The 12,704-nt window shown below is 42.0% G+C and overlaps 1 protein-coding gene across 7 annotated transcripts in view; it reads right to left on the bottom strand.

Moving 5' to 3' along the window:
- The window catches only part of SRGAP1 (SLIT-ROBO Rho GTPase activating protein 1), a 228,654-nt gene that overhangs the window by 38,479 nt on the left and 177,471 nt on the right, over positions 1–12,704 (bottom strand). The gene's annotated exons all lie outside the window — the stretch shown is intronic.

The following is a 12,704-nucleotide window of genomic DNA, read 5'->3' as shown; positions in this document are numbered from 1 at the left end:
AATTTGTTACTAAATTACTCCAAGTTACTAAATTACTCCAATCAAATGTAGATCGAATTTTTTATTTTTTTTATTAAATGGATATTTAATCAAATTTGTAGAAAATTAAATTAGATATGGCTTGTCTATCAAATTATATGCTTTTTTAAATTTGCTATATTTCTGTGAAAGTGGAGTTATCCTTTAAATACTTTGAGCAAAAGAGGCAAACTTTAAAGTGAGAAAGTTAATTTTATACAGGGTACAGTTACATAGTTGGTGAAGTTGAATAAAGACATCACTCCATCCAGTTCAACCTGTGTAGGTGTGTGTGCGCATTTATGTCTCTAGCACTTCCCAAATCCCTGATACTAATCGCGCTAAGAGTTTTTGAAATTGTTAATACTTCCCAGTGACACCATTGATTGTGGAAGGGAGTTCCACATCTTTACTGTTCTAACAGTAAAGCACCCATTACACAGGTTAAGGTTAAACCATTTCTTGTACAACTTCATTCAGCAGCCACATGTCCTCTTGAGCAACCTGTGACTGAACAGTTTTCTCCATATGCTAGAATCGCCAAATACATTTTTCAAATTAATCTCTAGTGCTAACAAGCGAAAAAGAAACTTCCTGGCCAAATGTATAAATTGCAAGCATGTTCATGAAAATTGCATATTCTTAACCTGCTTCTGTTCAGTAAGAAAAAAGGCATTCCAGTACATGTACCATTTAGTAAATGCTAGTGGGAGGTTCTTCCTACTATAACAACATGATCAGTCCCGGTATTGTATTAAAGTATTTGTGAAGCAACTCCAACAAAGGCACAGCATAGTATATGAAATTCCCTACAACTCTAGTAACATTAAAAAAAAAAAATGTTTTTATTTTTTGGTCCATTGTTTTATGACCTACCCAAAATATTCCATCATAGGAAATGTGTCTTTTTATGAACTTCTAAATATAATATTTTGTAGTTCGAGAATAGATGAGTAGCTTGAAATACACTGTGATGCAGGCAGTTTTCAGAAGGTTAAAGTGGTTGCAAATGCTGAAGGTTTTTTACCTTCATGCATTCTATGCATGAAGGTAAAAAAAACCTTGTGTGTGCAGAAGCACCCCAGCCCCCCCAATACTTACCTGAGCCCAGTAAGCAGCCCATCACGATCCAGCAATGTGCACGGCATTCTCAGCTCTCCGACGACTCTCCCTCGTCATTGGCTGAGACAATGGCTCCCAGTTGATATTAAAGTTGCCTTTAATATCACTTTCATTTCTGACAAGGTAAATACATGCAGTTAAATCCTAACAGCACCTGAATCTTATGCTGTTTGGAACTGAACCCAAACATTTAAATGTGAAATGTCAGCTTGCATCTGTAGTTTTCTAGCATGGGATACAAAATTAAAGTGATTGTAAGGCGCTTTTTTTTCTAAATAAAAAGGGTATACTTACCTGTTCTGTGCAAAGGTATTGCACAGAGTGGTCTCTTACCTCCTCTTCTGGAGTTCCCTGCTGGCGCTGTCTGCTCGTCTTCTTGTTTGGGCGCCCCCCTGAGCCAGGCTTTGTGACACACAATGCAGCTCGGCCACAGCCCCCATTCCCTCCTTGCAGGATTCGACTGACAAAATGCTTTAACTTTAGGACCATTTTAAAGGCATAATCTGACTGGTTGGTATAGACAACAAATTCTCTTCCCCTGCTCAAGTTTTGACAAGTTCTCTTTGTTGCATTTGAAAAGTGTAACCTGCTGCTGTTAGGGTCTACTCTGCATAATAACATCTGCGGTACCAAACGGCAGAAGGATGAGGGCCCTTCCATGTTTCTAAATGGGGTTTAATTCAAACAGGATTAACATTTTTTCTTGGAAATCACATTTAATACATAAGGGCCATTATCTACTATACTTGGATTCACTTCAAGAATTTTGTTTTGACCATTTTGACCTGTCTACATCCTGCAGTGAAACCCAGTGGCTAAGCCTACACAGAGATATTGGTAACAAGACCGCTTTCTCTGTCCAAAAGGAAATGTGTGAACCTTTAATAAAATTACCACTGCTGAATCAGAAAGCAGGCATAGCATAGGGAGTCAAGGGACAACTTAAAATATAGCTTGTACTGGACAGAAATTAATTGTGATGTGGTTTTCTGTGAATATGAAAACACTTAGGAAATACGTTTTTCAGTTACTTAATCCTTCATTAGGGGCAGATGGCAAGTTGATGCAGTGTTGGGCTTGCCAGCAGCAAGACAGCTTATATGTGCTCTAAGATTTCACTTCTCTGCAACTTTCATTACCATTTTTTCTTCATTTATTGCTGCAGTGCATGTACAAACATACTCTAAAATTCCTGAGTGTTGCTGATGGTAGTAAACTTGTGTGACACTGCATAAAAAAATGGTGTCATTTCAAGCCTTAAGACCTGCAAAAGAAATTCTATATGCTGGTATTCATACAATAGGGATTTTCCTGACTTGCGGCTTTTACATGTTTTTGCTGAAATAGATATTCTATGGTGATGTCTTGTGTCAACGTTTTACATAAAAGGATACTAGTTTTATATCACAAATAAAAGTTGGATATAACAACAAAAGAATATGAGTACTTTCGATTACAAAACATACCTCCCTTTATCAGACTCTTACTGTTGCCAAGTCAAGCTCATTGTTTACTAGCTCAGTGCTCTCTGCTTCCATTACAATTCAACAAGCACCAGGCTTAGGACAATGTCTAGTCATTAAAAACGATGGCCTGAGTTCCAAGCCCCCATCTTCAACCCAAGTTAACATATTTGTTAGGCATACTGCCATTTGTCTCAGTAGTCAGATCTTGGTCTCAGCTTGACAAAATGTGCTAGATTGTAATAGGAGGAAGAAATGGAGAGCAAGTGGAGACAAAACTAATGTACATCAGTGGTAAGTCCTATTTCTGCTTGATGGAAGAATATTTTAAATAATTGTTTTTTAGATAAACATTTGTATTCTTTAACCTCTTGCCGACCGCGCATAGCCGAATGACGGCTTCACCGCGGCTGGCCAGTTCTGGGTGGACGTCATATGACGTCCACCCAGAACGCGCTCTCCTGCGCGCCCCAGGGGGCGCGCACCCGGCGATCTCCGTGATCGCTGTGTCCTACGGACACAGCTGATCACGTGATGTGGTAAAAGGCCAATCACAGCGGCCTTTTACCACCTGATCAGCGGTGTCCAATGACACGCTGATCAGAGGGAAATGCAAGTGCCGGTTCTCGGCTGCACTTTCCTCACGCTGTCAGATCGTGAGGAAAGTACTGCCGAGAACCGGCAGTTGTCAGAGCGGGGATCGGCACTGATGATCAGTGCCCTGATGATCGGTGCCCAGCAGTGCCACCCGCAAGTTCCGCCCAGCAGTGCGCCCACTAGCTCCGCCCACCCGTGCCCAGCAGTGCACCCACCTGTGCCCAGCAGTGCACCCACCTGTGCCACTCTGCAGTGCCACCTACCTGTGCCCAGAAGTGCCACCTACATGTGCCCAGCAGTGCCACCCACCTGTGCCCACCAGTGCCACCCACCTGTGCCCACCCACCAGTGCTGCCCACCAGTGCCACCCACCAGTGCAGCCCAGCAGTGCCACCCACCAGTGCCACCAGTCAGTGCCCAGGGGTTGTGCCAGTCAGTGCCGCCAGTCAGTGCCCAGCAGTGATGCCAGTCAGTGCCGTCTATCAGTACCCATCATCAGTGTCACCTATCAGTGCTGCATATTAGTGCCGCCTATCCATGACACCTCATTAGTACTGCCTATCAGTGCCCATCAGTGCCGCCTATCTGTGCCCATCAGTGCTGCCTCATCAATGCACATCAGTGAAGGAGAAATAATGCCTGTTTGAAAAATTTTATAATAGAAACAAAGAAACTTTTTTTTTTTCAAATATTTTGCACTTTTTTATTTATAGCGCAAAAAGTAAAGCGCCCAGCGGGGAGTAAATACCACCAAAAGAAAGCTCTATTTGTGAGGAAAAAATGATCAAAATTTCATATGGGTACAATGTTGCATGACTGCGCAATTGTCAATCAAAGTGCGGCAGCGCTGAAAGCTGAAAATTGGCCAGGTAAGGAAGGGGGTATAAGTGCCTGGTAGGCAAGTGGTTAAACACTAGTTCTGTAACCTACGGGAATCACTCTGCTGAAGCCAGAGTAGGACAACACCAGTTATGATACTTTCACAATTAGTATTAAGGGGTAACTGTACTTTTAAAGCATGTTAGTTCCTTAGATACATCCAGGGATACTCTACCAAAATTTTGAATATAGCATTATCTATCTTACTGACCACCCATGTAAGGTGTTTCTTCTTGCACTGACCACCAACATAAGGGGTTTGTGCTCTCACAGACAACCAATGTAAGGTGTTTCAACTCTCACTGATCTGCATTGTAAGCAGTTCTTTTTTTCACTGACCACCAATGTGAGGAGTTTTAACGCTCAATGAGTTACACTATCACTGAACAGTACATTTTCCTTGTTGGTCCTTATAGATCCCTATGAGTTGGATATGAATAAAAGTGTCAGGGCGAGGCTGTGTGACGACTGGAAGTGATGAGACCAGAACCAGAAGTGATGCGGGAGCATCAGTGACTGGGAATCTGGAGGTGGTGAGAGCATGGTCTCAGTTCACATCAGTGTAAATACTAAGTACAACATCTTTGGGCTTTTTTACTTACTGTATGTGTATTCTGTAAGTGGCTGTCTATTTTAGCAAAAAAGGAGTGTTTTTTTTTTATACTGCACCATTGGGGCTTTCCTTGCTTCGTCTTACATGATCGCTACACCTGAGTGCGGAGTAATTAGGAGAAGGGGGTATTCCTCTGTGCTACCCTAAGTGCCTCCATATTAGGAATTTGGAGATTGGAGGAGAGGAAGCAGATCGATATTAAATTGATTCTTTATCCCACCGAGAGATATCCAATGAGCGTTTTTTGCCAACCATGAGAGTGGGGGCCAACACCATTTGGTGAGTGTATACTCTAAAGGGGGGACACTGGTTTCTTCTTACTCACAGTGATTTATTTGGAAGAAATTGAAGAATCATCTGGTGGATAAGAACTGTCTTTGGACTCTATTTTTCAGTTATGTTGCTTTTTATGCTTACATTTTATCCACTTATAATCTTGCACTACTGAATCACTTTGAGTGTTCATTTATGTAGCACATTTTCCTTGTCTAGGTTTATTTTCTGAATTATGGTCATAAATATTATGGATAATTTTGCCATAGAGAATGGGGAGATCCCTGATTGCCTTTACTTGTTCCTGGCAATGGGATGGTGACAGGTGTCTCCCTGCACTGTAAAGTATGGAGATGTTGAAAGTAAAAAAGGTAATGTTTACACTGGCCTGGAATGACAACTTTGAAAACACAAGGAAAAATAGGCAGAGGAAAAAATGTAATGTTTACAAAGTTGTATGTCTCTGTATATATTATGAGTTACTATATTATTAAAACTACAGTTAAAGTGGTTCTAAAGGCAGAAGGTTTTTTATCTTAATGCATCCTATGCATTAAGGTAAAAAACCTGTGTGCAGCTCCACCAGCCCTCCTTATACTTACCTGAACACGATCTCGATCCAGCGCTGTGACCCAGAGCAGCTCTCTGCTTTTTCTCCTCACTGGACATAGAAGCAGCAGGGGAGCCATTGGCTCCTGCTGCTGTCAATCAAAGCCAGTGAGCAGAGAGTGGGGGACAGGGCTGAGCTATGCCTTTTTTAAATTTTACCCAAACATTTGTCATATCTTGAACCTTCGGAAAAAATGTCATCATATTCTGCAGAATACAACCTTTGCTACTACAACCTCAATGTATATGATACTCTTTATATGATTTACATTCTTTCTGCGTGTGATGGGGGCATCTAAAACCCCAAGAGCTGCTAGTTTTAAATCCTTTAATACAGGAGCGGCAGGTAAAAAAAAGCTGCAAGGGCAGACACTGTTAGCTCATCTGGAGAAACATCTAGTACAATGTAATGGTTAACTAAAATGTCAAGGACAAAGCAGTTTATCAATATGTACCCATGCTGTGCTACGGCTAAAATAGTTTTTCTTTTCTGTTACATTAAGTGCAAAACTGATCTTCATTTGTTCTCCTTTGTATTTTAATGAGGATTAGAAAACAATGTAAAGGGAAATTATAATATAAAAGCATGCACTCTCTCTTTAAATGGTAACCCTATTCATACTTGTCTCTTCCATTAATTAACAGTTGGTGTCAGCATTCCATAAATACATTTTGCCAGCAGCCTGTTCACATTCCCCCTGTAATTCTATACAACCTGGTTAATGGCCAAGCATTCCTCATTAATTGTGCTCAAAAACACAGGCACAATCTTAGTGCTCTAATATAAATGAGCAGGTTAGAAAGCACACTCGCTGAAAAGTGACATTGTGTCCAGGCCAGACTAATTGAATTCCACAACAGCTTTCTCATCACTTAAGTAGTGCACCTTGAACATGTGCCCTTTTGTTTGTATTTGTTGCTGAGCTGGTCCATGCTAAACTTAGATCAGCACTTCCTCAGGATTTCCACTCTACAACACAGTGTGTGTTTAGTCAACCCTGTGACTCATGGGCCACTAACAGTATGCCATGCAATGAACGGATCAGATTACTCAGTAGATTCAATGATGTGTAAGATGTAATAGTGTACTGTACTATTAGATGAAACCTTTGCAGAGACACCTCTTTCTGAAAAAGCTAGTTGCTTTGCTGTCATGGTGATTCAATGGCTTCAATACTTTCAGAGTCCCTGTCTTGAAGCAGCCAGAAGCAAAACTGCTGTATACCAGTGACTCAAAATGACGAAGCCAGAGGATCAAAATGACAACCAGTATGTTCAAAAATAACACCCCCCCCCCATCTTATTCACACTATACCAAAGGTATAGGATGCAAGTGCTAATCTAGCCTAAAAAAAAACACTTGTCTAGTTGTCCTGCATATCCATTGGCTTTCAAACTTTATGATTCACTGACCTACAACAAGTGAGATCAGTTCTGACTTTGAACCCGACTTTCCTGAGAAAGGCAGGTAACAAGCATTTCAGTAGATTATCAGCAAAAAGCATTTCTCAGTACAGGATTACTTGAACACCCATTTTGGGGCAACACATGAAGACTGCTCTTGCTGACTTGCTGCAGTTTGTAATATACCCTGTGAGAAGCTTACAGTGTGCAGTTAAATTTTCAGCACAAAAGAGAAGCCTGTACAACTGTGCAATTCTGAAGGTAATACTGAAGTTCAGGTTTAACCACTTGTTGTTCAGTGTACATATATACTGTATAAGTCCTGAACGGAAAGTTCTCATACCAGGATCATGGCTGCAGCTGCACCATTTTTAAGTACTGGCTTTCATGTAAAAGTGACCCAGGTGGCTTTAAAGCAGTCTAATCACATTTACAGAGCTGCGGAGCCTACTCCTCCCTCCTCCCACTGGTGTTCCCAGGCCCTCACATTCCACTAGGGAGCCCAGGACCACTGTAAGAAGTGCAATCAGCTGCCCACAGAAGAGATGGAGAAACATCCAATTCTACCATATCCTTTGTGACAAATGAAGTTGGAGGCAAAAAAGATAGTCACTTCTGGTTTCACAGCTTTCTTTTCCTGGCTGGTACAGCCAGTGCAGCAGCTGCTCAAACAGATCTGTGATCAGCTGCCTTGGGGAGTATGGGAGGCATCAGAGGTCTACTAGATCCTAAATGTCTCCATAATGAGTACCTGTCACTGCCCAAAGCCATCACAAGTGGTCTTGTTCACCTCTTGTAACAGCAATAATGCTAAACGGAAAAAAAAGTGAAAAAAAAAAAAATATTAAAGCACCCCCATCCCCCCACGCAAATGCAATCACACTCACGTCTGGCATGCATATGCAAATAGTGACTGCACTAGACTGACTTTTGTCTTTTTTCAACCAGGCTAACTATGGAATTGTGAGGTATTGCTGCAAACATTGGAGTGTGAGCAATAATTCTAGTGTCATAGCTCATGTTTAACTCTAAACTGATAACCTGTAAAAGTTTTAAAGCACAATTTTACGTACCATAGTTTGTGGCCATTTTACAGGCATGCACAATTTTAAATCTTGGCATATGTGGTATACAGTTACAAGATGAAAACATTGTTTTATATTTTGTTTATGTGCACTAAAATTAATGTGTATTTTTGCCTGAAATTTTGCGTTTGATAAATGGCTGTGTAAATATGGTGCATCATAAAAAAAATTGTAACAGCCACCATTTTATTCTCCAGATCCTTTGCTTTCAGAAAATATAATGTTCTGGGGTTCCAAGTAATTGTCTAGCAAAAAGAAAAAAAAATGCAGATTTTAACATGTATATGAAAAATGTCAAACTTACCCTGGACAACAAGTGGTTAATTCTCTTTCTAGCAACATATACATACATTTCCCTTCTTTTCCCCCTTGACTTCATTAGGCCTTCAGGAGCAAAGAGAAATACTTGGACTTTCTGGTTATAGGGAAATATCTGACTCACTCCCCTTCCTGCCATGTGACAGTGCTGGTGTCTGGTGACTGCCTGCTCAGTCACTCAATTTTGCCATTTTGGGAAGGGAGAATTCTCAGTTCTGTACAAACTGAAAGTCTATTACATAGAACTTCATCTTCTTGCTCCCAATGGCTGAACTGAGCAGAAAGTGAGCAAATAGATGGCGAGTATATGCTGCTAGGGATGGGGGGGGGGGGGGGGAAGTAAAGTGAACCTGTTGCATTGCCCTGCATGGGGAAAATGCACATTTGCTTTACACCTAAAAGTGAAATCCTGGAATGAGGCAAACTTTACCCTTGGAGTGGGGCCCCCTGCACAAGTTAAATGCTTGCTTACTTTAGGGGTGCATTGATAAGGTGTTCTTAAGCTCCAGGAGGTCCCTCTGTGTCATCATCTGCCCTGCCAGGCAGTGTTATAATTCTTGCATGGTATGTGAGGAGGCAAGCATTTGAATGCAGCTGCTTACAGAAGACACTACGGGGAAGTGGTCTCAGATTGAGGAAGTTTGCTGGACCCAGAAATAAAAAAAAAAGGTACTGCACCTCATCCCTGCACCCCTAGACTAAACAAATATTTAACCCTTGCAGCGGGGCCCCCTGCAAATTTTCTCTCACTTCCAGAACACAGCTTAATTTTTCCTCAGAACAAAGATGTCACAGCTGCTCCCCCCCCCCCCCAGTCAGGGTGACCCCCCCCCCCGCTGTCTCTCGTCCTGCCGCAGCTCGGCTTCAAAGAGGACGAGAGGCGCGGCCCCTCTCACCTCTGCCACTATCTTGTCCCCATCCAGTGAGGCCGGAGGAGGCTGGATAGCGAGGTTCACACCTCTCTGCGGAGAGGTGTGAGCCTCCTGCAGAGATGAGAGGGATCACGGCGACAGGCTGACACAGTACGATCCCTGTCATCAGCAGCGTGGGCACGGGAAGATCCTACGCTTGCGGATGTCCCTGGACAAAGGTCATGCTCACGAGAAGCGCGGCCCGTGTCCAGGGGGCGTGCCTCATTGCTGGGCGACTAGGCACGCCGCCCCGGCCCGCCCCCAGTTGCCAGGACGACCGGAGAGCATCCTGCATCAGCTTAAGAGGCTGATGCTGGGCTCTCCGCTTGTCCATTCTGCTGTGCAGTCATGGAGGGAGCCCAGCTGCGGCGGGACCCTCGTGACCAGACTCTGCCTGTGACCCCCAAGTCTAGGGGGAGATCGCCCACACCTGCCTGAAACCCCAAGCTAAGGGGAGATTACCTGCTACCTGCTGGAGACCCCCAAGCCTAGGGGGAGATTGCCTGCCAGTCTGCCGGAGACCCCCAGCCCAGGGGCAGATTGCCTGCAAGCCTTGCTTGATACCCCAGCATAGGGGGGAGATTGTTTGCCTGCTGCCAGTCCAAAGGGGGGAGATCGCACAAGCCAGCTTTCCTGAGGCCCCAGCAAAGGGGGGAGATTGCCTGCCTGCTGCTTGAGACCCCAGTCTAAAGGGGGGAGACCACACAAGCCAGCCTGCCTGAGACCCCCAGCACAAAGGGAGAGACCCCTCGCCTGTCCCAGACCTCCAACAGGTACCTGTGTCTTACTTTCTTATCCCTGGGAGACCGGACACCCTGTCGGATCCGTGGGCATATGCTTTCCCGTTTTACCTGAACTGTCCCTGTGATGATCCCATAACCCCCCTGTTGGATTACAATCTGCTACAGAGACTTTTTCTTTGCTCTCGATACTGGACTACAGGTGTTTTAGCCCCTCCTTGCTGTCCCCCTACTGGCGAGATCACCCTCCCTGCCATTTCCCCATTAAGTGACTGTCATTTTGTTGTCTCAATAAAGCTTTGTGCGTTTACCATCTACTCTGTGTGTTCTGTCCTGCCTACCTTCTGTCACAAAAGATAAGTAAATATCAAACTGTAATTATACGAACATTTTATAAATCAGCCATTCTTTAGAACAAAAACAAGTAAATGTCAGATTGTAACTATATATCAAAACTTTCCAAATCAAAGTTGGGGTGTGACCAGTAGGCAGCCAATTTTCAGATGCTAGGACCTTAAAATATTACATTCACTCCTTCCATGATTATTTGCAATCAACCAGATCTTAGTGAATTGAATCTACTTGCATATACACAGATGTCTGCTTCTACTATGTAATGGTATAGGTTGGTGGCTGCATTTATTTATACAGCATACACAATAAATAAACAATATATACCCATTCTTAGCCACTTGCCCTCCTGAGGATTTACCCCCCTTCCTGACCAGGCCTTTTTTTTTGCTATTCGGCGCTGAACTATTTAAACTGGTAATTGAGCGGTCATGCAATGCTGTACCCAAACAAAATTATGCCCTTTTTTCCCACACAAATAGAGCTTTCTTTTGGTCGTGTTTGTTCACCTGTGCACTTTTTATTTTTCGCGCTATAAACAAAAAAACAATATTTAGAATAAATTATATTTTCTCAGTTTAGTCATAAAAAATATCCAAAAAACTCACATTTCGTAATAAAATTAGGCCAAAATGTAGTCTACTACATGTTTTTTGTAAAAAAAAAAAAAAAATCCCAATAAGCGTATATTGACTGCTTTGTGTGAAACTTATAGCATCTACAAACTATAATATAGATAATGGAATTTACACAGCTTTTACTTTCTGACTGCCTATCACATTTTTTGAGGTGCTAAAATACCAGGACAGTATAAATCCCCCAAATGACCCCTTTTCGAAAGGAGACACCCTAAGCTATCTGCTGAGAGGCATATTGAGTCCATGGAAGATTTAATTTTTTGCCACAAGTTTTTGGAAAACGACAAACATTCTTTTTTTTTTTAAACACAAAGTTGTCACTTAAATTATATATTGCTCACACAAGCCATGGGTATATGTGGAATTACACCCCAAAATACACTCTACTACTTCTACAGAGTATGGGGATACCACGTGTGAGACTTTTTGGGAGCCTAGCCACATACAGGAGCCTGAGATCCAATGACCACTTTGAAAGCCTCATTTCACTTCCTCACTACATATCAGTTTCGGAGGCCCTGAAATGCCAGGATAGCACCAAACCCACCCCCAAAAAGGCCCCGTTTTGGAACGTAGACACCCCAAGGAATTTAAAAAGAGGCATGGTGAGTATTTTGCAGATCTCATTTGTTCTCACAAGGTTTTGAAATATAAAAAAAAGAAAAAAATATGCTTTTGTTTTCATTTTCTAAAAACTTGCGGCAACAAACAAAATCTGCAAAATACTCACCATGCTTATCAAATTCCTTGGGGTGTCTACTTTCCAAAAAGGGGTCATTGCTATCCTGGCATTTCAGGGCCTCTGAAACTGTGATAGGTAGTCAGGAAGTGTAATAAGGAAATAAAGCCCTTTAAAAGCTTGAAGGTGCTTATTGGATTTTGTACTTGGCTAGACTGCCAAAACGTCTCTCACATGTGGTATCCCCATACTCAGGAGAAGTAGCAGACTTTATTTCGGGGAGTAATTCCACATAGACCCATGGCATGTGTGAGCAATAAATAATTTAAGTGACAATTTTGTGTTAAAAAACAACAACTTGTTTTTGTCATTTTCCAAAAACTTGTGGTAAAAAAAATATATTCTTCCATTGACTCAACATGCCTCTCAAATAGTTTGGGGTGTCTACTTTCCAAAAAGGGGTCATTTTGGGGTGTGGGGGCATTTTAAGCCCAGCATTAGAAGTTTATGTCACACATCATTTACTCCTTCTAACCACCTGAAGGCCAAGCCTTTTCTGTCACTTTTTGTTCACATGAAAAAAAAAAAATAAATCAGTATTTTTTGTTTTGAAATTACTTTGAACCCCCATACATTATATATTTTTTAAAGAAGACACCTTAGTGAATAAAATGGTGGTTGCTGCAATTTTTTATGTCACACAGTACACAGGGATTTTTCAAACGCAAATTTTTTGAACAAAATACACTTTTTTTTACTTCTAACTTCATAATATAAAAGATGATGGTATGCCGGGTAAAAAGATACCAAACATGACATGTTTTAAAACTGTGCATGCCCCATGCAATGGCGACAAACTGCATACATTTTAATATCCATAGGCAACGTTTTAAAAGCCTTTATTAGCTACCATTTTAGATTTACAGAGGAGGTCTAGTGCAAGAATTACTGCACTTCTAGCACTAGAATTACTGATCTGTTTGTGGCGATACCTCTCATGCATG

Source organism: Staurois parvus, unplaced genomic scaffold (assembly GCF_062004578.1).
Source record: "Staurois parvus isolate SC_StPar_1 unplaced genomic scaffold, SC_StPar_1.0 ptg000147l, whole genome shotgun sequence".
Lineage (NCBI taxonomy): Eukaryota > Metazoa > Chordata > Amphibia > Anura > Ranidae > Staurois > Staurois parvus.
The sequence above is the reverse complement of the archived record's forward strand: the minus strand, read 5'-3'. Positions and strand labels throughout refer to the sequence as shown.